This window comes from Lepidochelys kempii, chromosome 10 (assembly GCF_965140285.1).
Source record: "Lepidochelys kempii isolate rLepKem1 chromosome 10, rLepKem1.hap1, whole genome shotgun sequence".
In the NCBI taxonomy this organism is placed as follows: domain Eukaryota; kingdom Metazoa; phylum Chordata; order Testudines; family Cheloniidae; genus Lepidochelys; species Lepidochelys kempii.
This window is the reverse complement of record NC_136389.1, coordinates 31607497-31628897: the sequence shown is the minus strand read 5'-3', so window position 1 is coordinate 31628897 and position 21401 is coordinate 31607497. Positions and strand designations below refer to the sequence as shown.

General features: G+C 48.0%; 1 protein-coding gene across 3 annotated transcripts in view; it reads left to right on the top strand.

Annotated features, from left to right (window-relative positions):
- Positions 1–206: 206 nt before the first annotated feature.
- The window catches only part of RHBDF1 (rhomboid 5 homolog 1), a 116335-nt gene continuing 95140 nt past the window's right edge, over positions 207–21401 (top strand). For 2 of the 3 annotated variants that reach the window (XM_073362664.2, XM_073362661.2), the window contains exon 1: positions 207–561. The gene's annotated coding sequence lies outside the window, so the exon portion shown is untranslated. The remainder of the gene's footprint in view (positions 562–21401) is intronic. The other variant, XM_073362662.2, reaches the window with a different exon arrangement.

The following is a 21401-nucleotide window of genomic DNA, read 5'->3' as shown; positions in this document are numbered from 1 at the left end:
CTCTGTACTAAACGGGGGTGTGAAGCTGAAGTGGAGCAACTGCTCCGGAATAACCGCAAGTGTGGACATTTCTGGACTGGGAGTTCCCCTCGGGCTATGGGGAACGGCCGGCTGAAGGCAGCGGGCACCTCCCTGGCTGGGTGAGGGGCTGCCCGGCTGAGCCGCTTCCGCTGGGCTCAGGGGGGCAGCTGACCCGCGCCGCCGCCAGCAGCATTCCTGCGCCGTGACTCAGCGCAGATAGCGAGCCGCGGCCGGCGGGCGGGCGGCCACCACCCCAGCGGGAAGGGCATGGGGCTGCGTGGCGGAGCCGCGGGCGCACGGAGCAGTTCCTCTGCCGGGCGCCGGCTGCCGGGCGCGGCGCGGCTCGCAGCTCCTATTTGCATGCTCGGGCTGTGAATGGCGTTGCCGGCCGGCCGGCCCCTGGCACGGGGGCGGAGTCTGCGCTGCCTGCTCTGGGCGAGTTTGCGAGCGGGGGCCCCTTAGCCGCACCGGGGCGGCCCGATCGCTGGATCTGTCGCTCGCTGCTGGGCGGGCCCCACGCGGAGCCGAGACGGCTGCCCGGTGAGTGTGGCGGCCCGGCGCTGGGGCCCGGGCGGGGGCCGGCGCTGGGGGCCGGGCGGGCGCCGCCGCGGGGGAGCGGCCCCGGGGCGCTCGGATGGGGGCAGGGGGTGCGGCCGCGGGCCGGCCGCTGGGCCCAGGCAGGGAGAGGCGCTTTGGCACGGCGGCAGCCCCGGACCCAGCTTCGCCGGGCGGGCAGCCGCTCGGGCGCCGGGCTTGGTGCTGCCCCGAGGAGCCGCCTGAGCCCGGCTCCAGCGAGGGCAGCGCTCGCCACCGCCGCCCCTCGGCCTGGCGCGCACGTGAGCTGCGGGCCCCGCCGCCGGCCACCTGCCGGGAGGGCGGCCCGAGGCGGCGCCGCGCCCCGCCCAGGAGCCCCCGGCTGGCGGGTTCCCTGGGGGTTGTGGGGGGCAGGCGGCTGCTGACGGGCCCCGCGCCCCCGGGTGGGGCGAGCTCCCTCAGGACTGAGCTCCGGCTTGGCTCGGCCTAGAGGCCGGAGTCTCCTGGGTCGCTGAGGGATTGGGCGCTCCCGTCCGCGGGGTGCGGTGCATGCTGCCCGGGCTGGGGGACGGGACGGGGCTGGGCGACGAGCGGTGATGTACGTGTGAGTTTGTAACCCCAAAGGCCGGGCCCGAGAGCCAGAGTCGAGTTACTGCCGCCAAACCGTTACTGATCCGACAGAGTGAGAAGGCAGTTGAGCCCACCGCTCTTTGTAACCTAAAACCGGGTAAACAGCTTGGGCTGGGACCTGGTGCGCTGAGAGCGGAGCCTGATCTCTAGCAGGCCCAGGGTCTGTCCAGCCACACTGTCTGGAGATGGAAATTCAATGGCAGATACTTGTTGCAGGCATCCAGTCTGGCTGCATTTCCTCTTGGGCCCTGGGGATGATCCCAGAGTAAAGTGAGGTGATGGTGGAGCAAATTCCGTGTGGAAAGCACTGACTGGAGCAGGATGCTGGGGGAAGTGAATTCAGGCACTAAGGCCCTTGGCTACTTGCTGTGGGAGTGGGACCCACGCTTGGGAATGCTGGAGTTTGCAGTTGCACTAAGGCTGCAGACCTGCTTCTGGGTGCAGCCAGTAATGTTCTTCTATTTGGAATTTGCCCTGGTTAAAGGAGGGGATGTGTGACAGTTCCAGGACATGTTCACAATTGTGTGGGGCTCAATGGGGAAATCTCAACAGAGTCTATACTGAGACGTGCACATCCCCCAAATAGTTTTGGTGGGATTAGTCCAGTGCATCTCCCTTAGCTGGCAAGAGCCCCTGGTGGACACTAGTGGGAGAGACGGCAGACAACCCCTGTTCCCAGGAATGCTGTGAGCAAGCCTGGACTCTGCACACTTGGGATGGAGTTTAGTGTCTGTCCTGCTTAGTAACTCATGGGTATGTTGTGGGCTTTCAAGGCAGGTGATCAGCAGGCAGCAGCCTGGCTCTGTGCTAAGACATCCTCCCTTCAAGAATCTGTCTTATCCTGCAGTGCACACATGCATCCTCAGGACTCTTAACTTTCAGACAGGTTCAGCTCACTGGGTGCGTATTGGGTGCTGCTTGGGCAGAAGCTGGGATAGCTAGGGAGCTTCAGTGGTCCCATTCAGAGGACCTGTTCCCTGCCCACTAGTATGTGTCCAGCTCCTCACTCTGCCTCATGCTCAGGAAAGAAAAAGCTCAATCTGCAGCCTTTCTGCTAGCTGCTCTAACACGGCAGCTGAGGATAACTCTTGACATAGGGCTTGATGGAGCACATAGCTTGAAGGACAGAGACCTGAGGCTGCTCTGAGTTACAGTGGGAGCCATTTTGGCCTTTAGCCAGTCTAGGACTGGGGAGGCAGAAAGATGGCTTTGAGTCACCCCCTCATCCTGTTCTCCTCGGGGTAGCAAGTGTAAACTCAGCCCAGCTGAGGATGGAGTCTAAGATCTTCAGATGGATCTTGGATTCAGGAAGAAATGTGTTTGGACCCGAATGCAGCCTGGCTGCTAGGATGGCAGCCTTGAGGAGTCCTTGACTATTGATAATATTCTCAGAGTCACTGAAAAGTGAGTGAGACAGGCCCCATGAGATCACTAGTCCAGTCCTGGCGCTGTTTCTCTCCACAGATTGCAAACAATATCATTGAGATGAGAATATTTTCATGCTACTGGCACTCTACACAAATGGGGCACGCATATTGAGTGCAGTTAGCTAAGTCCCCTAGATGGCATGCTCGTGGCCTTGGAACATGGGAGTCATGAGAAATTAATTTGCACTAACCTGCCTGATTCCAGTGAAGGGCAAAATAAACGGTGTGGGGCAGAATCCATGGCATGCTAACGTCTCCCATTAGGCAGAACAATCTCCAAAGTAAGTCTGAGTAGTCATGCAAAGGGACCTCCAGCCTTTCCTTGGGGAGCAGACTCCACAGCTTGATATTTCTCCGTGTCAGGGAGTTTCTCTGATATCCAGTCTGAAGGTTCATACTCCCATTACAGCTGGTTGTTCCCTGTGCATAATCCTAAATAATTCTTCCCCTTCTTTGGTATCTACTTCCTTCATGCTCATGGAGACTGTAGCTACTCTACCCTCCCTGCCCCAGCATACAAGTGGGGCCTTCTATATTTATTAGGGCTGTCAAGCGATTAAAAAATATTAGTCGCGATTAATTGCGCGATTGAAAAAAACTAATTGCGATTAAACAATAATAAAATACTATTTATATTTTTATATGTATATATTTTTAATACTATTTATATTTATATTATATTTGTGGATGTTTTCCACTTTTTCAAATATATTGATTTCTATTACAACACAGAATACAAAGTGTACAGTGCTCACTTTACTTTTTATTATGAATATTTGCACTGTAAAAATAAAAGAAATAGTATTTTTCAATTCACTTAATACAAGTACTGTAGTGCAATTTCTTTATCATGAAAGTGCAACTTACAAATGTAGAATTATGTACAAAAAATACCTGCATTCAAAAATGAAACAGTGGAAAACTTTAGAGCCTATGAGTCCACTCAGTCTACTTCAGCCAATCGCTCAGATAAACAAGTTTGTTTACGTTTTCAGGAGATAATGCTGCCTGCTTCTTGTTTACAACGTCACCTAAAAGTGAGAACAGGCGTTCACATGGCATCGTTGTAGCTGGCGTTGCAAGGTATTTACGTGCCAGATGCACTAAATATTCATATGTCCCTTCATGCTTCAATCATCATTCCAGAGGACATGCATCCATGCTGATGATGGTTTCTGCTCAATAATGATCCAAGCAGTGCAGACCAATGCATGTTCATTTTCATCATCTGAGTCAGATGCAACCAGCAGAAGGCTGATTTTATTTTTTGGTGGTTCAGGTTCTGTAGTTTCTGCATCAGAATATTGCTCTTTTAAGACTTCTGAAAGCGTGCTCCACACCACATCCCTCTCAGATTTTGGAAGGCACTTCAGATTCTTAAATCTTGGGTCAAGTGCTGTAGCTATCTTTAGAAATCTCACATTGGTACTTTCTTTGCATTTTGTCAAATCTACAGTGAAAGTGTTCTTATAATGAATAATGTGCTGGGTCATCATCCGAGACTGCTATAACATGAAATATATGGCAGAGTGAGGGTAAAAAACAGAGCAGGAGACATATAGTTCTCCCCCGAGGAGTTCAGTCACAAATTTAATTAATGCATTATATTTTTAACAAGCATCGTCAGCATGGAAGCATGTCCTCTGGAATGGTGGCCAAAGCATGAAGAGGCATACAATTTTTTTTAGCATATCTGGCACGTAAATACCTTGCAATGCCAGCTACAAAAGTGCCATGTGAATGTCTGTTCTCAGTTTTAGGTGACGTAAATAAGAAGTGGGCAGCATTATCCCCCTGTAAATGTAACCAAACTTGTTTGTCTTAGCGATTGGCTGAACAAGAAGTAAGACTCAGTGGACTTGTAGGCTCTGAAGTTTTACATTGTTTTGTTTTTGAGTGCAGTTATATAATTAAAAAAACTTACATTTGTAAGTTGCACTTTCACGATAAAGAGATTGCACTATAGTACTTGTATGAGGTGAATTGAAAAATACTATTTCTTTATCATTTTTACAGTGTAAATATTTGTAATAAAAATAATATAAAGTGAGCACTTTACACTTCGTATTGTGTGTTGTAACTGACATCAATATGTTTGACAATGTAGAAAAACATCCAAAATATTTAATAAATTTCAATTGGTATTCTATTGTTTAACAGCGCAATTAAAACTGTGATTAATCACAATTAATTTTTTGGAGTTAATCGTGTGAGTTAACGGCGATTAATTGACAGCCCTAATATTTATTGGCTTATTTTTTCTTTACATCGTGTGAAGTATATGAGTGTTGCTGTACAAATGAGTACTGGCCAGGGCCAAGAAGACCAGGGGCATTCCCAATACAAGCCTTGGCACTGGCTGCTGATTCCCCAGCCAGTTTGCACTGCTTAGTGCTGGTGTACACAGAGTAGATCAGGGATGTCTCCAGGGCAAGCAGGAAGTTGATTCCTTTCTTCCTGTTTTTGTCCCCATGGCTGCTAATTTCCTCTGGGAGGAAAGAGCTGCATTTCTGCAGTAAAGGAAAAAATATCCATATGTGATGGACAGGGAACAAAATGTGACGCAGGGAGGTGAAGTCTCTTCTGAACTAAGCATGGGCAAGAAAAGGATAGATTGTTGTGACTCCTATAACATTACCTGTGTGGTAGAACCCCTCTTACCCAGGGCACCAGCCCCCAGAAATTTAGCACCTCTGCCCCAACCAGAGATGGCACCACACTCACAGAAAGTGAGCAGTCACCCCAGACTGGCCATGACAACACATCCATAGAAAGTGAGCTGGGAATAGAACTCAGGTTGCTTGAGTCCTAGTCCAATACCCTATAACACACTGTCTGTAGCTGCTCTAACTTATGGTGGCCTGTCTCAGGCTAATTGTGAGCTACTGGGCAGCCCAGAATCCTTTAGGGCTTGCTCCCAGCACACCGCCTACATTGTAGCCTGCAAAGGGGCAGCATAGGATGACTTGCAAAGCCTATATACTCCGCCTGGGCTGGGGGAATTTTTCCTTGGCCCCTTGCATCACCCTTTTAATGTCAGTGTGCCGCAGCATGTAGCTGCCCTGTAGAGTTTGGAGTTGGGGACAGAATCTCCCTCATCCTGGTTCTGCTGTAGTTCCCTCAAAGGGCAGTTGCTCTTGCACATGACCACGTATTAGTGGCGCGATTTTCTTGGTGAGCTTCTGTAGACGAAGGCTGAGCAGGAGGTCAGTGCTGTGCAATGATGAGTGAAAAGCAGCGCCTACACAGCTAGTCCTGCTCTGGGACTTCGCTTGGGAAGCTTTTTAAAGCAATACACTTGCAAGAAATTTGAATACAAACTGGCTTTTCTGGTTTCATGTAGAGCTGGGAGCTGCCCAGATCTTAGGAATGTCTCGCTCTGTGCAGGGCAGGCCCATAATTGGGGCCAATTGCTGCTGGATACAGGGCAGAGCATTGGTTATGTGTGGAGCACGCACCAATTCCCCAACGTGTACGTCCATTCCACGCCTTGGTCCTGAGAGTTATGGGCCACAGACATGGCGCCTCAGTCATAGTCTCTCATCCTCTCTGAAGGGATTACTTCTACCTTGCTACCTTCAGAGGGAGAACAGACTCTTCCCGACTGGCTGATGTTTCTCCCTTGTGCACAGAAGGAGATAGTGGTACTGTCATAAAGAGACCCCAGAGGGTGGGGCCTCGCTTGTCCTCCATGTGCACTAGTGAGGGGTCATGTCCACCCCACCAAGGGGTAATTGCGTCCTATTAGGGTATTAGGAGTTAACCCCAGCAGTAACCAGCATTGAGAGGGAATAAACTCCAATAGGGTTAGTGGGAGTTATCCACTGTCCCTATCCGTGGGGGTATTAGACCCTATAGTATTGGTTGGCATTTCTCCCCTGCATTAAGATATTGAGTTGTAGGGCCCTGGTCACTTTAGAGCATTTAGGGGCCCCTTCCAGCTCATTTGTTCTACTCTGGCAACTGAAAGCTGATATAATTGGATGTTGGTGTAAAGAATCACTTTCCTGGCTCTTGATGAGGGGAGCATTTTTTCACTGAGGGGAACAGGGTGTGGCTAGAGTGCTGCTGCTCTCCAGCATGCCCCAGCTTCCAGATTAACTCAAAGGGACCACTAGCTGGGCGCACCTTAAAGCAGCCCTGAAGCTGCTCTAAATTGTGCCAAGGACTGGATTGGCCCCATGATTAGGAAGCTGCAAGGATGACGTTCATCCACTTTTATGTCCCACCCATCTCATTGTGTCAGGCACAGCTGAGGTTTTGAGGGGGTCTTGTTACCATATTTTCAAACACAGTTAGACTAAGACATGGGAAGAACCTTTTGCCTATTGCAAACCCTCTGGCATCTGTGTTAAACACAGAGCTGAACTTGTCAGGGACTGGCTGAGTTAAGTGCTCCCTGCGAATGCAGCATGACAGACCGTGCTAACACCATGGTAGCTTCATCCTTACTTGAAAACACTTGGCGTGCAGAGTCCTGTGGTGTTAACTGGAATCAGGTTCAACCGGAGCTTTCATACTCCTGGTAGGGTCCCCCTTGGCGAGCACGTCTGAGGCAAGGCTCCTGACTAACTGCAGTCCAAACTTCACAAGATCCCAATGGTGGATCAGGGGCATATAGAGGACCTTTGAGTACTCTGTGGCTGTGAAGGCTGATGAGGGCTGCAGAAGGAGGGAGGTCCCTGGTTGCCTTGGATCTCCTTGCCACTGAGTCAGGGTTTTCCTTCTGTCAAGTGTCATGTCACTGCCTGCGTACCAGTTTCCCCACGTTAAAAGATTTCACATGCAGGCCTCTGCCAAAGGGCTCACACCCACACAAAGCCTTGCATCGAAGGGTGGATGGTGGTGAAGACAGGAGTAGTGATTTCTGGGAGTCTTCGTTCACAAATCTGCAAGCAGGTGGCAGCTGTGCGACAGATGAGACAGAAGTGCATTTTAGCAGCAGCGGCTGTGACTGAGCAGGCCTTTTTAGGATCCCCTCTGCTTACCCCAAATGGGGAGGGGGCTAGAAAAGGTGCCCCAAACATAGGCTGTCTCTCACTCTTCTGACTGGATGGTTGCATCCAGTGGGATCACTCAGCTCCGCAGCCGAAATGAGATATAAGAATGAATTTCACCACCTGGAATGTCTGCACCCTTATGGACTCTCTGCACAGCGAATGCCCCAAAAGAACTGCCATAATTGCCAGACTACTGGCAAGACTCAATATTGACATTGCAGCTCTTAGTGAGACCCGCCAGGCCGATGAGGGCCATTTAAGAGGATGAAGGTGGCTACACCTTCTTTTGGAAAGGAAAGCCACCAGAAGAGAGATGCATTCATGGGATTGTCTTTGCCATCAAAAATAAGATTGCCAGTCATCTTTTGGAGATTCCTGTGGGGGGTCAACGAATGTCTCATGACTCTTCAGCAACAAACTCTTCAGCAACAACCAACATGCCACAGTCATCAGTGCATGCACCCCAACGCTTGATGATGAGAGAGACAACAAGGAGCAATTTTATGGTGCTCTCGATGCCGTTCTCACAGCCACACCGAAGGCAGACAAACTCATCCTCCTGGAAGATTTCAGTGCCAGATGGGACTCCCAACTCTGGAGTGGCACAATAGGCAAAGAAGGGGTGGGAAATGTAAACCCCAATGGTATTCTCCTCCTCAGCAAATGTGTAGAGCATGACCTGCTCATCATAAATACCATCTTTAGGCAGAGTAACAAATTTAAGACCACCTGGAAACATCCTTGGTCCAAACACTGGCACCACCTTGACTATGTTATAGTCAGAGCTTGAGATTATGCCGATGTCTGTATAAAACTAGCCATAAGAGATACGGGTTACTGTTGGACAGACCGTCTATTAGTAAGATCAGTCATGTATGTGCAGCTCCACCACACTGCAAACACACAAAGGCTAAGTGAAAGCGGTACAATGTCAAAGCACTTCAAGACCAAGCCAGCTGCAAGATGTTCCAGCAACACCTCTCTGAGAAACTCTCTAACTTGCCTGATAACATCATTGATGTTCAAGAGCACTGGGATCAACTTAAAAATATCATTCACAGTGCATGTGCTGAAACTATAGGATATTCCACTCATCGGCACCAAGACTGGTTTGATGAAAACAATGAGGAAATCCTAGCATTAATTCAACAGAAAAGAACTGCATTCTGTAACTGGCAAAACAATTCCTCTAATCAATAAAAACATGAGGCTTGTCACCTGCTCAAAGCCGAAGTCCAAAGGAGGCTATGTGACATCAAAAATAAGAGGTGGTAAGAGAAGGCCTCTGAGATCCAGGGTTTCGTAGACCAGGATGACATGAGAAGGTTCTTTCAAGCAACAAAAGCTATATATGGGCTGAGCTCCAAAGGCCCAACCCCTTATGTTCGTAGGATGGCTCCACCCTTCTCAATGACAATGTGGCCATTAAACAATGCTGGAAGGAGCACTTTGAAAGCCTACTAAACTGTGAATCCATGGTCTCTGAAGACACCATCAAGTTTATTCCACAATGCTCAGCAACGGAACACCTTGCTGATCCCCCATCTTCTGAGGAAGTCCAATGTGCCATTACTCAGATGAAAAAATCACAAGATACCAGGCCCAGGCGGCATCCCAGCTGAGGTTTTTAAAGCTGGTGGAACAATGCACCAGCACAAACTTTGCAAACTCCTTGACAAAATCTGGACCTGTGAAGAAATTCCACCTGACATTAAGAACGCGAACATTGTTACAATATGCAAGAAAGGGGATAAATCTTTGTGTGGGAACTACAGAGGTATTGCCCTCCTCTCCATCGTAGCGTACATCCTTGCCTGGATCCTACTACATCACCTCCCCCTTGCTGAGGAACTCCTCTCTGAATCACAGTGTGGCTTCAGGCCATCCTGAGGCACAACTGGCATGATCTTCATGGCACGATAGATTCAGGAGAAGTGCAGAGAGCAACATCAGGAACTGTTCATGGCATTCATCAATCTCACCAAGGCCTTTGACTCTCTCAGTCGTGATGCTCTATGGAAAGTGATGTGTAGGTTTGGCTGTCCACAGAAATTTATTTCCATCATCAGACTATTCCATGGTGGGATGACTGCCACCATTCTATGCAACGGCTCAGAGACCGAACCATTCATCATTTGCACTGGTGTCAAGCAGGTCTATGTCATTGCTCCAACACTCGTCTCCATTTACCCTGCCATGATCCTGATTCTCAGCCATGACCGCCTTCCTGGTGGAATCAGGACTGAGTATTGTATGGATGGTCAACATCTCCTAACAGAATCTAAGATCATGAGAATTGGCATCACTGCTTCAGGGTGCAGATGACTCTGTCATTCTTGTACACACAGAGGATGACCTGCAAAGTACCCTAAAACTTTTTACAGATGCCTATCACAGCTTGGGTCTCTCTCTCAACATTTGGGGGAAAAACAAGCTACTCTACCAGCCTTCACCTGCACAAACTACTCTTCGTACTCCATAAATCACCATCAGCTGACAACTCCTGGAAAATGTGGGCCATTTTCCATACCTTGGCAGTCACCTCTCCCAAACAGCCAGCATTGACACAGAAATCGAATACAGGATCCGCTGTGCCAGCCCATCCTCTGGAAGACTACTCAAATGAGTCTTCAGTCATAGGGATCTGCAAACAGGCACCAAGATCTTGGTTTACAAGGCAGTTGTCATCTCCACCCTTCTCTATGGGTATGAGACCTGGGTAACCTATAGACAACATCTCAAGCGGCTGGAGTGGTTCCAACAGCGCTGCGGCAGGAGGATTCTCAGGATCAGCTGGGGAGATGGACACACTAATGTCAGCGTTCTCTCTGCAGCCATCACCATCAGTATAGAAGCGCAGGTCATGAAACACCAACTCTGCTCGGCTGGCCACTGTGTCTGCATGCATGACATGCTCCTCCTGAAGCAAGTACTCTTCTCTCAGTTAAGTCAAGGAAGAAGGGCTCACGGGGGGCAGCAGAAGTGCTTCAGACATACTGGAAGTACACCTTAAAAAGGGAGGCAGCAACCCAACAAACTGGGAGGACTCGGTGTGGAACAGAACATGGTGGCGCCACACCATACACCAAGCCACAGCTCGCTTTGAGGGGAACAGACGTGCTCATGAGGCAGAGAAGCAACAAAAGAGGAAAGAAAGGGCACAACACTCCAGCCAACAACTGTGTCCTTCAAGATTACACCTGTCACTTCTGTGGGAAAATTGGGCTCCTCAGCCACTTAAAAACGCACCAATTAATCCCCTTGGCAGACATCATACTCTCATCGGTCAGACATTCTACTGGCAAAATGCACTCATGAGCAGGGGGTAAGAAAACAGACCACGTGCATCATTGGGACTGGCCCCAGCATCTGTCCCATCCCTGACTGCAGCGTTCACTACTCTCATGGACCAGTCTGGAAGCTCTGGGTGATGGGTGCTGAGTAGTCTGCTGTGCTACCCAACAGCTCTGACTGTTAGGAGCTAAGTCCCAATATCTCAGGAGGCGTTCCTTTCTTTAGGGTCAAGCTTTTGCTCCTGGAGCTGCTCCTTTTAACTCATTCTCCCTTTGTTCCTCTTTCTCACTTTCCTTATTTGCATTTCCTTTTGTTTTTCTGTCTCCTGTCCAAGCCTATGGCCCAGAGTTGTGCACTTTGCCTCAGCTCTGTTTGCCCCAAGTCTAGGGAGAAGTGCTCTTACTGCCACGATTTGACATGTGTATTGAACATCCAGAGGATCACACCTGAGAGTAGCCCTGGTCACTGTGAGTTTGCTGTGTGCTCTCAGCCCTAGATTTCTGAGCACTGAAGAGGAGAGACGTGTGTGTGTGTCTCCCTCACCTCCCTCCCTCCATTAATACCCATTTAAAGCCATGGGATAGAATGGAGACAGCTTGAGCCTCCTCGTTCAGGTGCTGCTCCAATTTTTGCCCTGCTGGTTGCAGAATCTGGGGTGTAGTACTGCCCTGGCCATGTGCCATTCTACCCTCACTCAGCCCTCTTCCCTCACTCAGTTACCTCTGCCCCACTGGGGAACCCCCCTCCCTGGCAGCAGAGGCACTTGAACATAGATAGAACTCGGCAAATTGGCAGGTAACCGCAGACCATGCTTGCGGATTGTGGGATGGATACGGATCCACATTTTATATCTAGAGCCCTGCAAATCTGTGGATATCCGCTTTATATCCGCAGAACATGTTTGCGGATTGGATGCGGATACAAATTTTGTATCCATGCAGGGCTCTAAGCATAGAGGCCCCTTGCCTGGGCATATTCCTGAGGGTCAAGTATGGTCCTCACACCTAGCCTGTGGCTCTGTTGCTCCAGGTAGCTGGTACAAAGGGGCATTGGGCAGTGCTGAATCAGGAACTGCATTCTCCAGAAATGACCATACTCCCCCTACCATGGGTATTCTATATGAACCCTCAAGTGAAAGCTGTAAGCTAATTCCCCTGTGGCCAGCTTGGCACTAACCCTGGCATTGCACAGCCCTCAGTCAAAACTAGGAGGCAGTTTTCCTCTTAAGACGCCATTGCATAAGAGGCATGTTTGGTGTCTTGGAGGCTTCATGGGACTAGAGACATCTGATGCAAATGTTTTGAGGTGAGCTATGCCACAATGCTCCATGGTGGGCTTTATCACAAGGCAGAAAAAGAAACTTTGTTTAGGGTCCATAGTCCTTTGTCTCTGCATTCCAGCCCCAGGTAATGACTAGCAGTCCTATCATATTCTCCCTGGGGGGCAGGCAGGGCCTGGGGCTAGGTCTTGCTGAGTGTAGCATGATAGGGCAGTTTATTCTGGGCTTCATACTAAGCTATAATTAACTGAAGTTTGACCCTCCTTAGACCAGCTGGGTCTCCGCACAATGTGAACACAGTCTGCTTGGTGCAGACTGTCTGATACAGACAACGTGACAAAGCAGCCCACCCAGTTCCCCTTTCCCATCCCACTTGTCCAGCAGAGATGGTGACAGCTTGCAGGGGTCTCTGCCAACACCGTTTGTTACTCTGTGTGGGATCAGTCCACAAGCTCACTGGGAAGAGTCAGGGTCGTAGCATCTCTACCTCTGACTCATTTGAATCTCTGTTTTCACCCTATGAAGCAGCCTGCTGTAGGATTTTTCCCTTTGAGAGAGCATCCGTGTCCAGCGGCTGTGGGATCCTACATGGAGAGTGAGCACAGATGCTTCTGTTCTCACAGACCCCAACACTAATCACAGTCTAGGTGAGCTCATCAGTTCCTCCTGATTCTCACAGCCATCCAGCCTCCACCAGCCCACGCTGTGTTCCAGCCCAGCTCCTCTGGCACATGGGAATGCCACAAAATCCTGCACCCAAAGGCTGCATTCCACCTCCCTCACCTTGTCCCAAAGGCAGGGACTGCATTCATTTCCTTGTAGCTGTAAGTCTGCCGAGGGGGATAGCCCTAAGCCCAACCCTATCCCCATCTTGGTAAACCATGCGGGCAGGAACACGTACCCCACATTTTCTCACTGTAAGGAGCTGCTCAGTGCTTGATGTGTGTAACTGTTATTGTGGAGAATCCACAGGTAGAGAAGGAACACTGGATGCTGGCACTTGTGTTTCTGCCGGCCACACCTCCAGGTTAAAGGCTAAGATGTGTGTCTTTAGCTGCAGCCTGTATTGTGTGAGTTGCTGAGCCACACTGCTGTGGTGGAAGCTCTGGGAGCGCATTGTGTCCCTGTCAGGAATAGTCTTCGAGTGCTGCAGGATGAAAGGGGTCACTGCAGTGTCCTTTCCCAGAGTGCAATGACCCCTCTCTCCAAATTCCACATGGCCCAGCCCTGCCCCCATTCTGGGGGTTAGTGCTGGGTGGGTGCTGGCTTGGAGGCATTGTTGTACTTGGAAGCCTAAGTAAAAAAGCTCCTTGCACTCTCTGCACATCCTCATAGCTGAAAAGGACCATTCATTTTGCTTCCGTGGTCAGTTATAGTCAGTAATTCAGAATTAACTTGCTAGCAGGCGGGGCTGACAAATTATTACTAGCTCACAAATTACTAACTAATGTGATTAACTCAAAAAAATTAGTCGCAGTTAATTGCAGTTTTAATTGCACTGTTATACAATAGAATACCAATTGAAATTTATTAAATGTTTTGGATGTTTTTCTACATTTTCACATATATTCTATTCTGTGTTGTAATTGAAATCAAAGTGTATATTATTTTTATTATATATATTTGCTCTGAACTCTAGGGTACAGATGTGGGGACCTGCATGAAAGACCCCCTAAGCTTATTCTTACCAGTTTAGGTTAAAAACTTCCTCAAGGTACAAACTTTGCCTTGTCCTTGAACCCTATGCTGCCACCACCAAGCGTGTTAAAGAACAGGGAAAGAGCCCACTCAGAGACGTCTTCCCACCAAAATATCCCCCCAAGCCTTACACCCCCTTTCCTGGGGAAGGCTTGATAAAAATCCTCACCAATTTGCATAGGTGAACACAGACCCAAACCCTTGGATCTTAAGAACAATGAAAAGGCAATCAGATTCTTAAAAGAAGAATTTTAATTAAAGAAAAAGTAAAAGCATCACCTCTGTAAACTCAGGATGATAAATACCTTACAGGGTAATCAGATTCAAAACTTAGAGAATCCCTCTAAGCTAAACCTCAAGTTACAAAAAGACACAAAAACAGGAATATACATTCCATTCAGCACAACCTATTTTACCAGCCATTTAACAAAAGGAAATCTAACGCATTTCTAGCTAGATCACTTACTAACTTAACAGAAGTTCTCCCCTTTCCCCCCCGCCCCCAGCTTTTAAAGTAACTTGTCTCCTCATTGGTCATTTTGATTAGGTGCCAGCGAGGTTATCTTAGCTTCTTAACTCTTTACAGGTGAAGGGGTTTGCTTCTGACCAGGAGGGATTTTATAGTTCTGTATACAGAAACGTGGTTACCCTTCCCTTTATATTTATAACTACCTCATACAAGTACTGTAGTGCAATCTTTGTCATGAAAGTGCAAGTTACAAATGTAGATTTTCTTTTTTACATAACCACTCAAAAACAAAACAATGTAAAACTTCAGAGCCTACAAGTCCACTCAGTCCTACTTCTTGTTCAGCCAATCGCTAAGACAAACAAGTTTGGTTACATTTACAGGAGATAATGCTGTCCGCTTCTTATTTATGTCACCAGAAAGTGAGAACAGGCATTTGCATGGCACTTTTGTAGGCAGCGTTGCAAGATATTTACGTGCCAGATGAGCTAAAGATTCATATGTCCCTTCATGCTTCTTTACGTCCCAGATATGCTAAACATTTGTATGCCCCTTCACGCTTCAGCCACCATTCCAGAGGACATGCTTCCATGCTGTTGATGCTTATTAAAAAAGTGTTAATTAAATTTGTTACTGAACTCCTTGGGGAAGAATTTTATGACCCCTGTTCTGTTTTACCTGCATTCTGCCATATATTTCATGTTACAGCAGTCTCGGATGATGATTCAGCACATGTTGTTTGTTTTAAGAACACTTTCACTGCAGATTTGACAAAATGCAAAGAAGGTACCAATGTGAGATTTCTAAAGATAGCTACAGCACTTGACCCAAGGTTTAAGAATCTGAAGTGCCTTCCAAAATCTGAGAGGGATGTGGTGTGGAGCATGCTTTCAGAAGTCTTAAAAGAGCAAAATTCCCATGCGGAAACTACAGAACCTGAACCACCAAAAAAGGTGGCATCTGACTCAGGTAATGGAATTGAACATGTGTCCGTCTGCACTGCTTTGGATTGTTATTGAGCAGAACCCATCATCAGCGTGGAGGCATGTCCCCTGGAAGGTGGTTGAAGCATGAAGGGACATATGAATCTTTAGTGCATCTGGCGCATAAATATCTTGCGATGCTGGCTATAACAGTGCCATGAGAACACCTGTTCTCGTTTTCAGGTGACATTGTAAACAAGAAGCAGGCAGCATTACGCCTGCAAATGTAAACAAACTTGTTTGTCAGTGATTGGCTGAACAAGAAGTAGGACTGAGTGTGCTTGCAGGCTCTAAAATTTTACATAATTCTACATCTGTAAGTTCAACTTTCATGATAAAGAGATTGTACTACAGTACTTAAGTGAATTGAAAAATGCTATTTTTTTTACAGTGCAAATACTTGTAATAAAAAATAATTATAAAATGATCACTGTACACTTCGTATTCTGTGTTGTAATTGAATCAATATATTTGAAAATGTGGAAAACATCCAAAAATATTTAAATAAATAGTATTCTGGTATTGCTTAAGAGTGCCATTAATTGTATGACAGCCCTAATTATTACTTGTATTGCAGTTGTGCCTAGAGGTACCTGTACTTCGTGCTGTACAGACTCATAGCAAGATATAGTCCCTGTCCCAAACAGCTTACAGTCTAGACCAGTGTTCTCCAACCTTTTTATCTGAAGATCAGTTTTTGAATTTAAGGACAACCCAGGATCTACCCTGCCCCTTTCCTGAGGCCCCCCCCCATCACTCGCTCTCCCCCACCCTTACTCACTTTCACTGGGCTGGGGTAGGGGGTTCAAAGTGTGGGAGGGGGCTCCAGGCTGGGGCAGAGTTTTGGGGTGCAGGAGGGGGTGCGGGATGCAGGCTATGGGAGGGAGTTTGGGTGCAGGAGGGGGCTCGAGGCTGGGACAGAGTGTTAGGGTGCAGGGGGGGTACAGGGTGCTGGCTATGGGAGGGTGATCAGGGCTGGGGCAGGGGGTTGGGGTGCAGGAGGGGGTACAGGGTGTTGGTTCCAGGAGGGGCTCAGGGTTTGGGGTGCAGGAGGGGGTTCGGGGTGCTGTCTCCAGAAGGGGGTTCAGGGCTGGGGTGCGGCCTCCCGCTGGGCAGCACTTACCAGTGGCAGCTCCCGGTTGGTGGTGCAGTGTGGCTGCTGCTAAGGCAGGCTCCCAGCCTACCCTGGCCCCACGCTGCTCCTGGAAGGGGCCAACATGCCCCTGTGGGGGACAGGTGGCACGTGGCTCTGTGCACTGCCCCTCTCTGCAAGCACCGTCCCTGCAGCTCCCATTGGCCACAGCTTTCCGTTCCTGGCCAATGGGAGCTGCGGGGTCAGTGCTTGCAGACAGGAGCAGCATGTGGAGGGAGACATGCTCCCTCTCCCCCTGCTCCACCCGCGGGGCAGCGCTGGCCACTTCCAGGAGTGGCCTGGGGCCGGTGTAGACAGGGAGCTGGTCTCAGCAGCAGCCCTGCTGCGCCGCCGGAGATTGCCTAGGATCGACTGGTTGGTGACCACTGGTCTAGAGATAAACGAGGGACAACAGGACAGCCATTAGCAGCTTGAATAACCCAGCCTATTGGATTCTAACAGATATTTATGCAACCCTTTGGGCATCTTGTTGAGGAGGAGACCCAACACCCCCCCCCCCAACTCGCTGAGTGCAAACAATCTGCTGGTACTGATACCAAGGGGAAGTGCCCTGTGTCTGAGTGGCTTAGGTTTTGATACTTACTACGGAATGGTCAAGAGAGGAAATGCCTTAGTCTCCCATCCACTCTGTGTGCTGATGTGAGCCGTCTCATCACTAAGGACCAAGTTCAGCTGTGGCATAATGGAATTATGAAACTATGGAATTTATAGTGGAGTCAGTGGAAGTAGCACCTTCATTAGTGTTTGCCCCTAAGTGATTCGTACATGTGGAACCTGTTAGGATGTTTTTGATTGTTGTGGTGTTTGCTGCTTTTTTTTCAGTCCAGTATTAATTTAGTTGTTCGACAGGATTGGCTGAATCCCGTGTGAAAGCAGCAATCATACTGACTGACAAAAGAGACCACGGTAGAGAGGAACAAAATAAACTTGCAAATATGTTTCTGAATATTTCAGTTTGTGCTGATTGAAGGAGTCTTATTACTCTTTATTTGAGAGTGTTCAGGAAACTGTGCTCATGTGCCATTGGTAGCAAAATGAATAGCTTACAGAGAACAGTTCATGGGCAACCCAGAGGTTGAAATTCTTCATCCAAACTACCCAGTGAATCCTTTTGAATAATAAATGTGTTAAAGAAAATCCTGATCAATTCAGGAAAAAATAATTAACCCACAAAGGGGCTTCATTTTAATAGGGAAAATAACTTTAACACTCAGGGTATGTCTACACTACAAAATTAGGTCGAATTTATAGAAGTCTTTTTTTTAGAAATCGTTTTTATATATTCAAGTGTGTGTCCCCCCACAGAAAATGGTCTAAGTACATTAAGTGCATTAACTCGGCGGAGTGCTTCCACAGTACCGAGGCAAGTGTCTACTTCTGGAGTGTTGCACTGTGGGTAGCTATCCCACAGTTCTCGCAGTCTCTGGAAATGAGATTCGAACATTTCCGGTTCTTTTCCTGTCTACCTGGCCAGTTCATCTGAGTTGAGAGTGCTGTCCAGAGTGGTCACAATGGAGCACTCTGGGATAGCTCCCGGAGGCCAATACTGTTGAATTGTGTCCACAGTACCCCAAATTCGACCCGGCAAGGCCGATTTAAGCGCCAATCCACTTGTCAAGGGTGGAGTAAGGAAATCGATTTTAAGAGCCCTTTAAGTCGGAAAAAAGGGCTTCATTGTGTGGACAGGTGCAGGTTTACATCGATGTAATGCTGCTAAGTTCGATCTAAAGTCCTAGTGTAGACCAGGGCTCAGTGATGGTTAAAGGGCATTGGATTGTTTTCAGTGAATTAAGAGATGATATAAGATTTTCTATGAAAACCTCATAGAGACTTTTGCAGCTTTGGAGAAGGAAATGGATCTATCCAGGTGAGGAGTGCAGGAGGATTGTAATTGGATTAGTGTGCCAGTATCACCATGGCTGTGTGATTCTTCCTGGGCCTGGCATATGAGAGCCATCTAGATTCACATAAAGAATTCAAAGCTTTTTCTCTGAGGAAGCTGATTCTGTTATAGCTCTTCCCTCCTTTTCCTAGCTCTCTTTTGAAAATGTTTTAAAAAGTGACCTGAAGAAGAGCTCTGTGTAAGCTTGAAAACTTCTCTCTCACCAGGAGAAGTTGGTCCAATAAAAGATATTACCTCACCTACCTTGTCTCTGTAATATCCTGAGACCAAAGTGCAGTGTTGTTGTAGCCAACAGCTGGTTCAAAACATAGTTAGTTCAAACTTACAGAACTTGAGTATGTTTCTAAGGCTCTGTCGACACTGGCAGTTTCGTTGTTAAAGCTTTTGTCACTCAACTGTGAAACACCCGCCCCCCCCGGAATGACAAAAGTTTTAATGACTAAAAGTGCCAGGGTGGACAGCGCATTGTCTGCGCTCCCAGCAATGAAACTACTGCCCCTTGTTGGAGGTGGTTTTATTTTGTCACCGGGAGAACTCTCTCCCGGCGATAGATTGGCTACACAGCGCACCTTACGATGGCGTGGCTGCAACAGAATGGCTGCACTGTTGAAAGGTACAAAGTGTAGACAGAGCCTAACTGTGGTGGTACTGGAATTCATAGGTGGTGCTATTGTTTATCTGAATGTATAGGAGTGAGATCTTGGGGAAATGCATCTGGTCAGTAGTAATGCATTCTCTTGCTGAACATCTCCAGCAGTATGTGATGCTGAGTGTATCAGTCTGTTGCTTTATCAGTGAGTCTCAGTTTGAATGATTTAAACGTAGAGCTGCTACCTTCGGATCATTCCTATGAGAACAGATAAACCAGGGATTGCCATTGCCCCTCCTCTGGCCTGGGGGCTATTCTTAACCTTTTGAGATTTATGACATCACTCAGTCTTCTTACAGTTGTTAATGTTGCATATGTTTTTTAACTGTCTGAATAGCTATTAGTGAAAATATCTGAGGCTGTATTCAGAGATTATTAGTTTCTTCATCTCACATCCTGTAGGACATCCCGATTACAGTACCCCTTTCAGGAGTCTGATTTGTCTTGCATACCCCAAGTTTCACCTCACTTAAAAACTACTTGCTTACAAAATCAGACATAAAAATACAGAAGTATCACAGCACACTATTACTGAAAAATTGCTTACTTTCTCATTTTTACCATATAATTATAAAATAAATCCATTGAAATATAAATATTGTACTTCTATTTCAGTTTCAGAGTAGCAGCCGTGTTAGTCTGTATCTGCAAAAAGAAAAAAAGAGTACTTGTGGCACCTTAGAGACTAACAAATTTATTTGAGCATAAGCGTTCGTGAGCTACAGCTTACACTGCATGCATCCGATGAAGTGAGCTGTAGCTCATGAACGCTTATGCTCAGATAAATTTGTTAGTCTCTAAAGTGCCACAAGTATTCCTTTTCTTTTTACATTTCAGTGTGATACCTGAGCCTGTTTTTCACTTGTGAGCCTTGTCTGAAGCCTGAGACCCAGGCAGCAGGGCTGGAGCAAGTAACTTAGCTTCGTGGGGCCGCCTGTGGCGTGGGGACCCTGGCAGTTGCCCTGCTTGCCACTCCCTCATGCTGGCCCTGCACTTGCGATCCTCCTAAGCCCCTCCCATGACCCTCCTGAGGGCTGCAACCTCCAGGCTGAGAAACACTGATCCCCTGCGTACACCCAGAAGTACGCATACCCCTGGTTGAGAACCACTGCTGTAGGATGCTGCTATATTGTGGTACAGGGAGAAATTGAGACGTCTTTCTCCTTATGGTTGGGGAGATTTTTAGCACTGAACAGCCCATCTGGAAGAATGAGAGAGGTAAAGGAATTGCTAATTATGAGAGGTATCTGCACTCTGAGAATACTATATGCAGAAATTACTGTGTCCCCTTTCCTTCTCATTTCTCCATTGCCCTCACTATCTAGAGACCCCCAAGTTGCTGATTGGTAAGCATGCTTGCATCTCGTCTTTAAAAATATTATCTGAAGTCACACTGGTCTTTACTGCATCACAAGCTTTGCAGTTCTGCTGTGATTCAGTGGAATTTAAAATTGTGTTCATGGGTTTAAAAATTCTTGAATCTGATGAAGAAAATATTCATTTGATGAACCACAAATACATTGGAAGATAGTACTGTAGAACTTCAAGCAAAGATAGATCACTTGAAGATCTTTACTGGTGTTACTGTAAAAGAGGAGGTATGGGGAGTGTGGCAGAGCTCCAACCTTGTCCCCATGGGTCCCGTGCTTCCAGGCAGTTTATACTTGCCTCAGAGGCTCACTGGGACCCTCCACGTAGCCCTTCTCTCTCTAAGGCCAGGGTACAGTTTACTGAGCCCTTTTCATCATAAGCCAGCAAGGAGGTTGGTGAGAGAACTCCCGCAGTCTGTTGTCCCTATGGGCTTATTCAAGAACAGTTTAGCCTCCTGTCCTGACAGGGGCCTGCCTTCCCCTCCCAGGAGGTGTTTCTGTAGTGGCAGGTTGAGGGGAACCCCAGCCCGCCCTCTACTCCAGGTTCTGGCCCAGGGATCCTAATGGCAGCAGCTGTTGGCAGCGGACCTTTCACTGCCAGAATTGCTACATTTCCCTGGCCACTTCCCCACAGCTCCCCACTTCTTTCTCTTAACACTTTCTTCACCCTTACCTGAGAGCTCCTTTTCCAGTGGTTTGAGGGTGTCTTCACTACTCAGCCCTTCAGCCACACTTCCTCTCCTCTGGCTCTCTTTGGCCTGACTGAAGTGAGCCCTTTTACAATATGAGAGGGGCCTTAATTAGAGTCAGGTGTTCACATTAGCTTAAGGGCTTCAACTGACTCTTTGCAGACTAATTGGAGTTGTGTGTCTGCCCTAGCCTGGAGCAGCCCCTGCTCGGTCAGTCAGGGAACAGAAAACTGCTAATCCAGTGGCCAGAAGCTGTGCTTCTGACTACTCTCTTATAGCTCTCTGGCCTGGAGGGAGGCGAG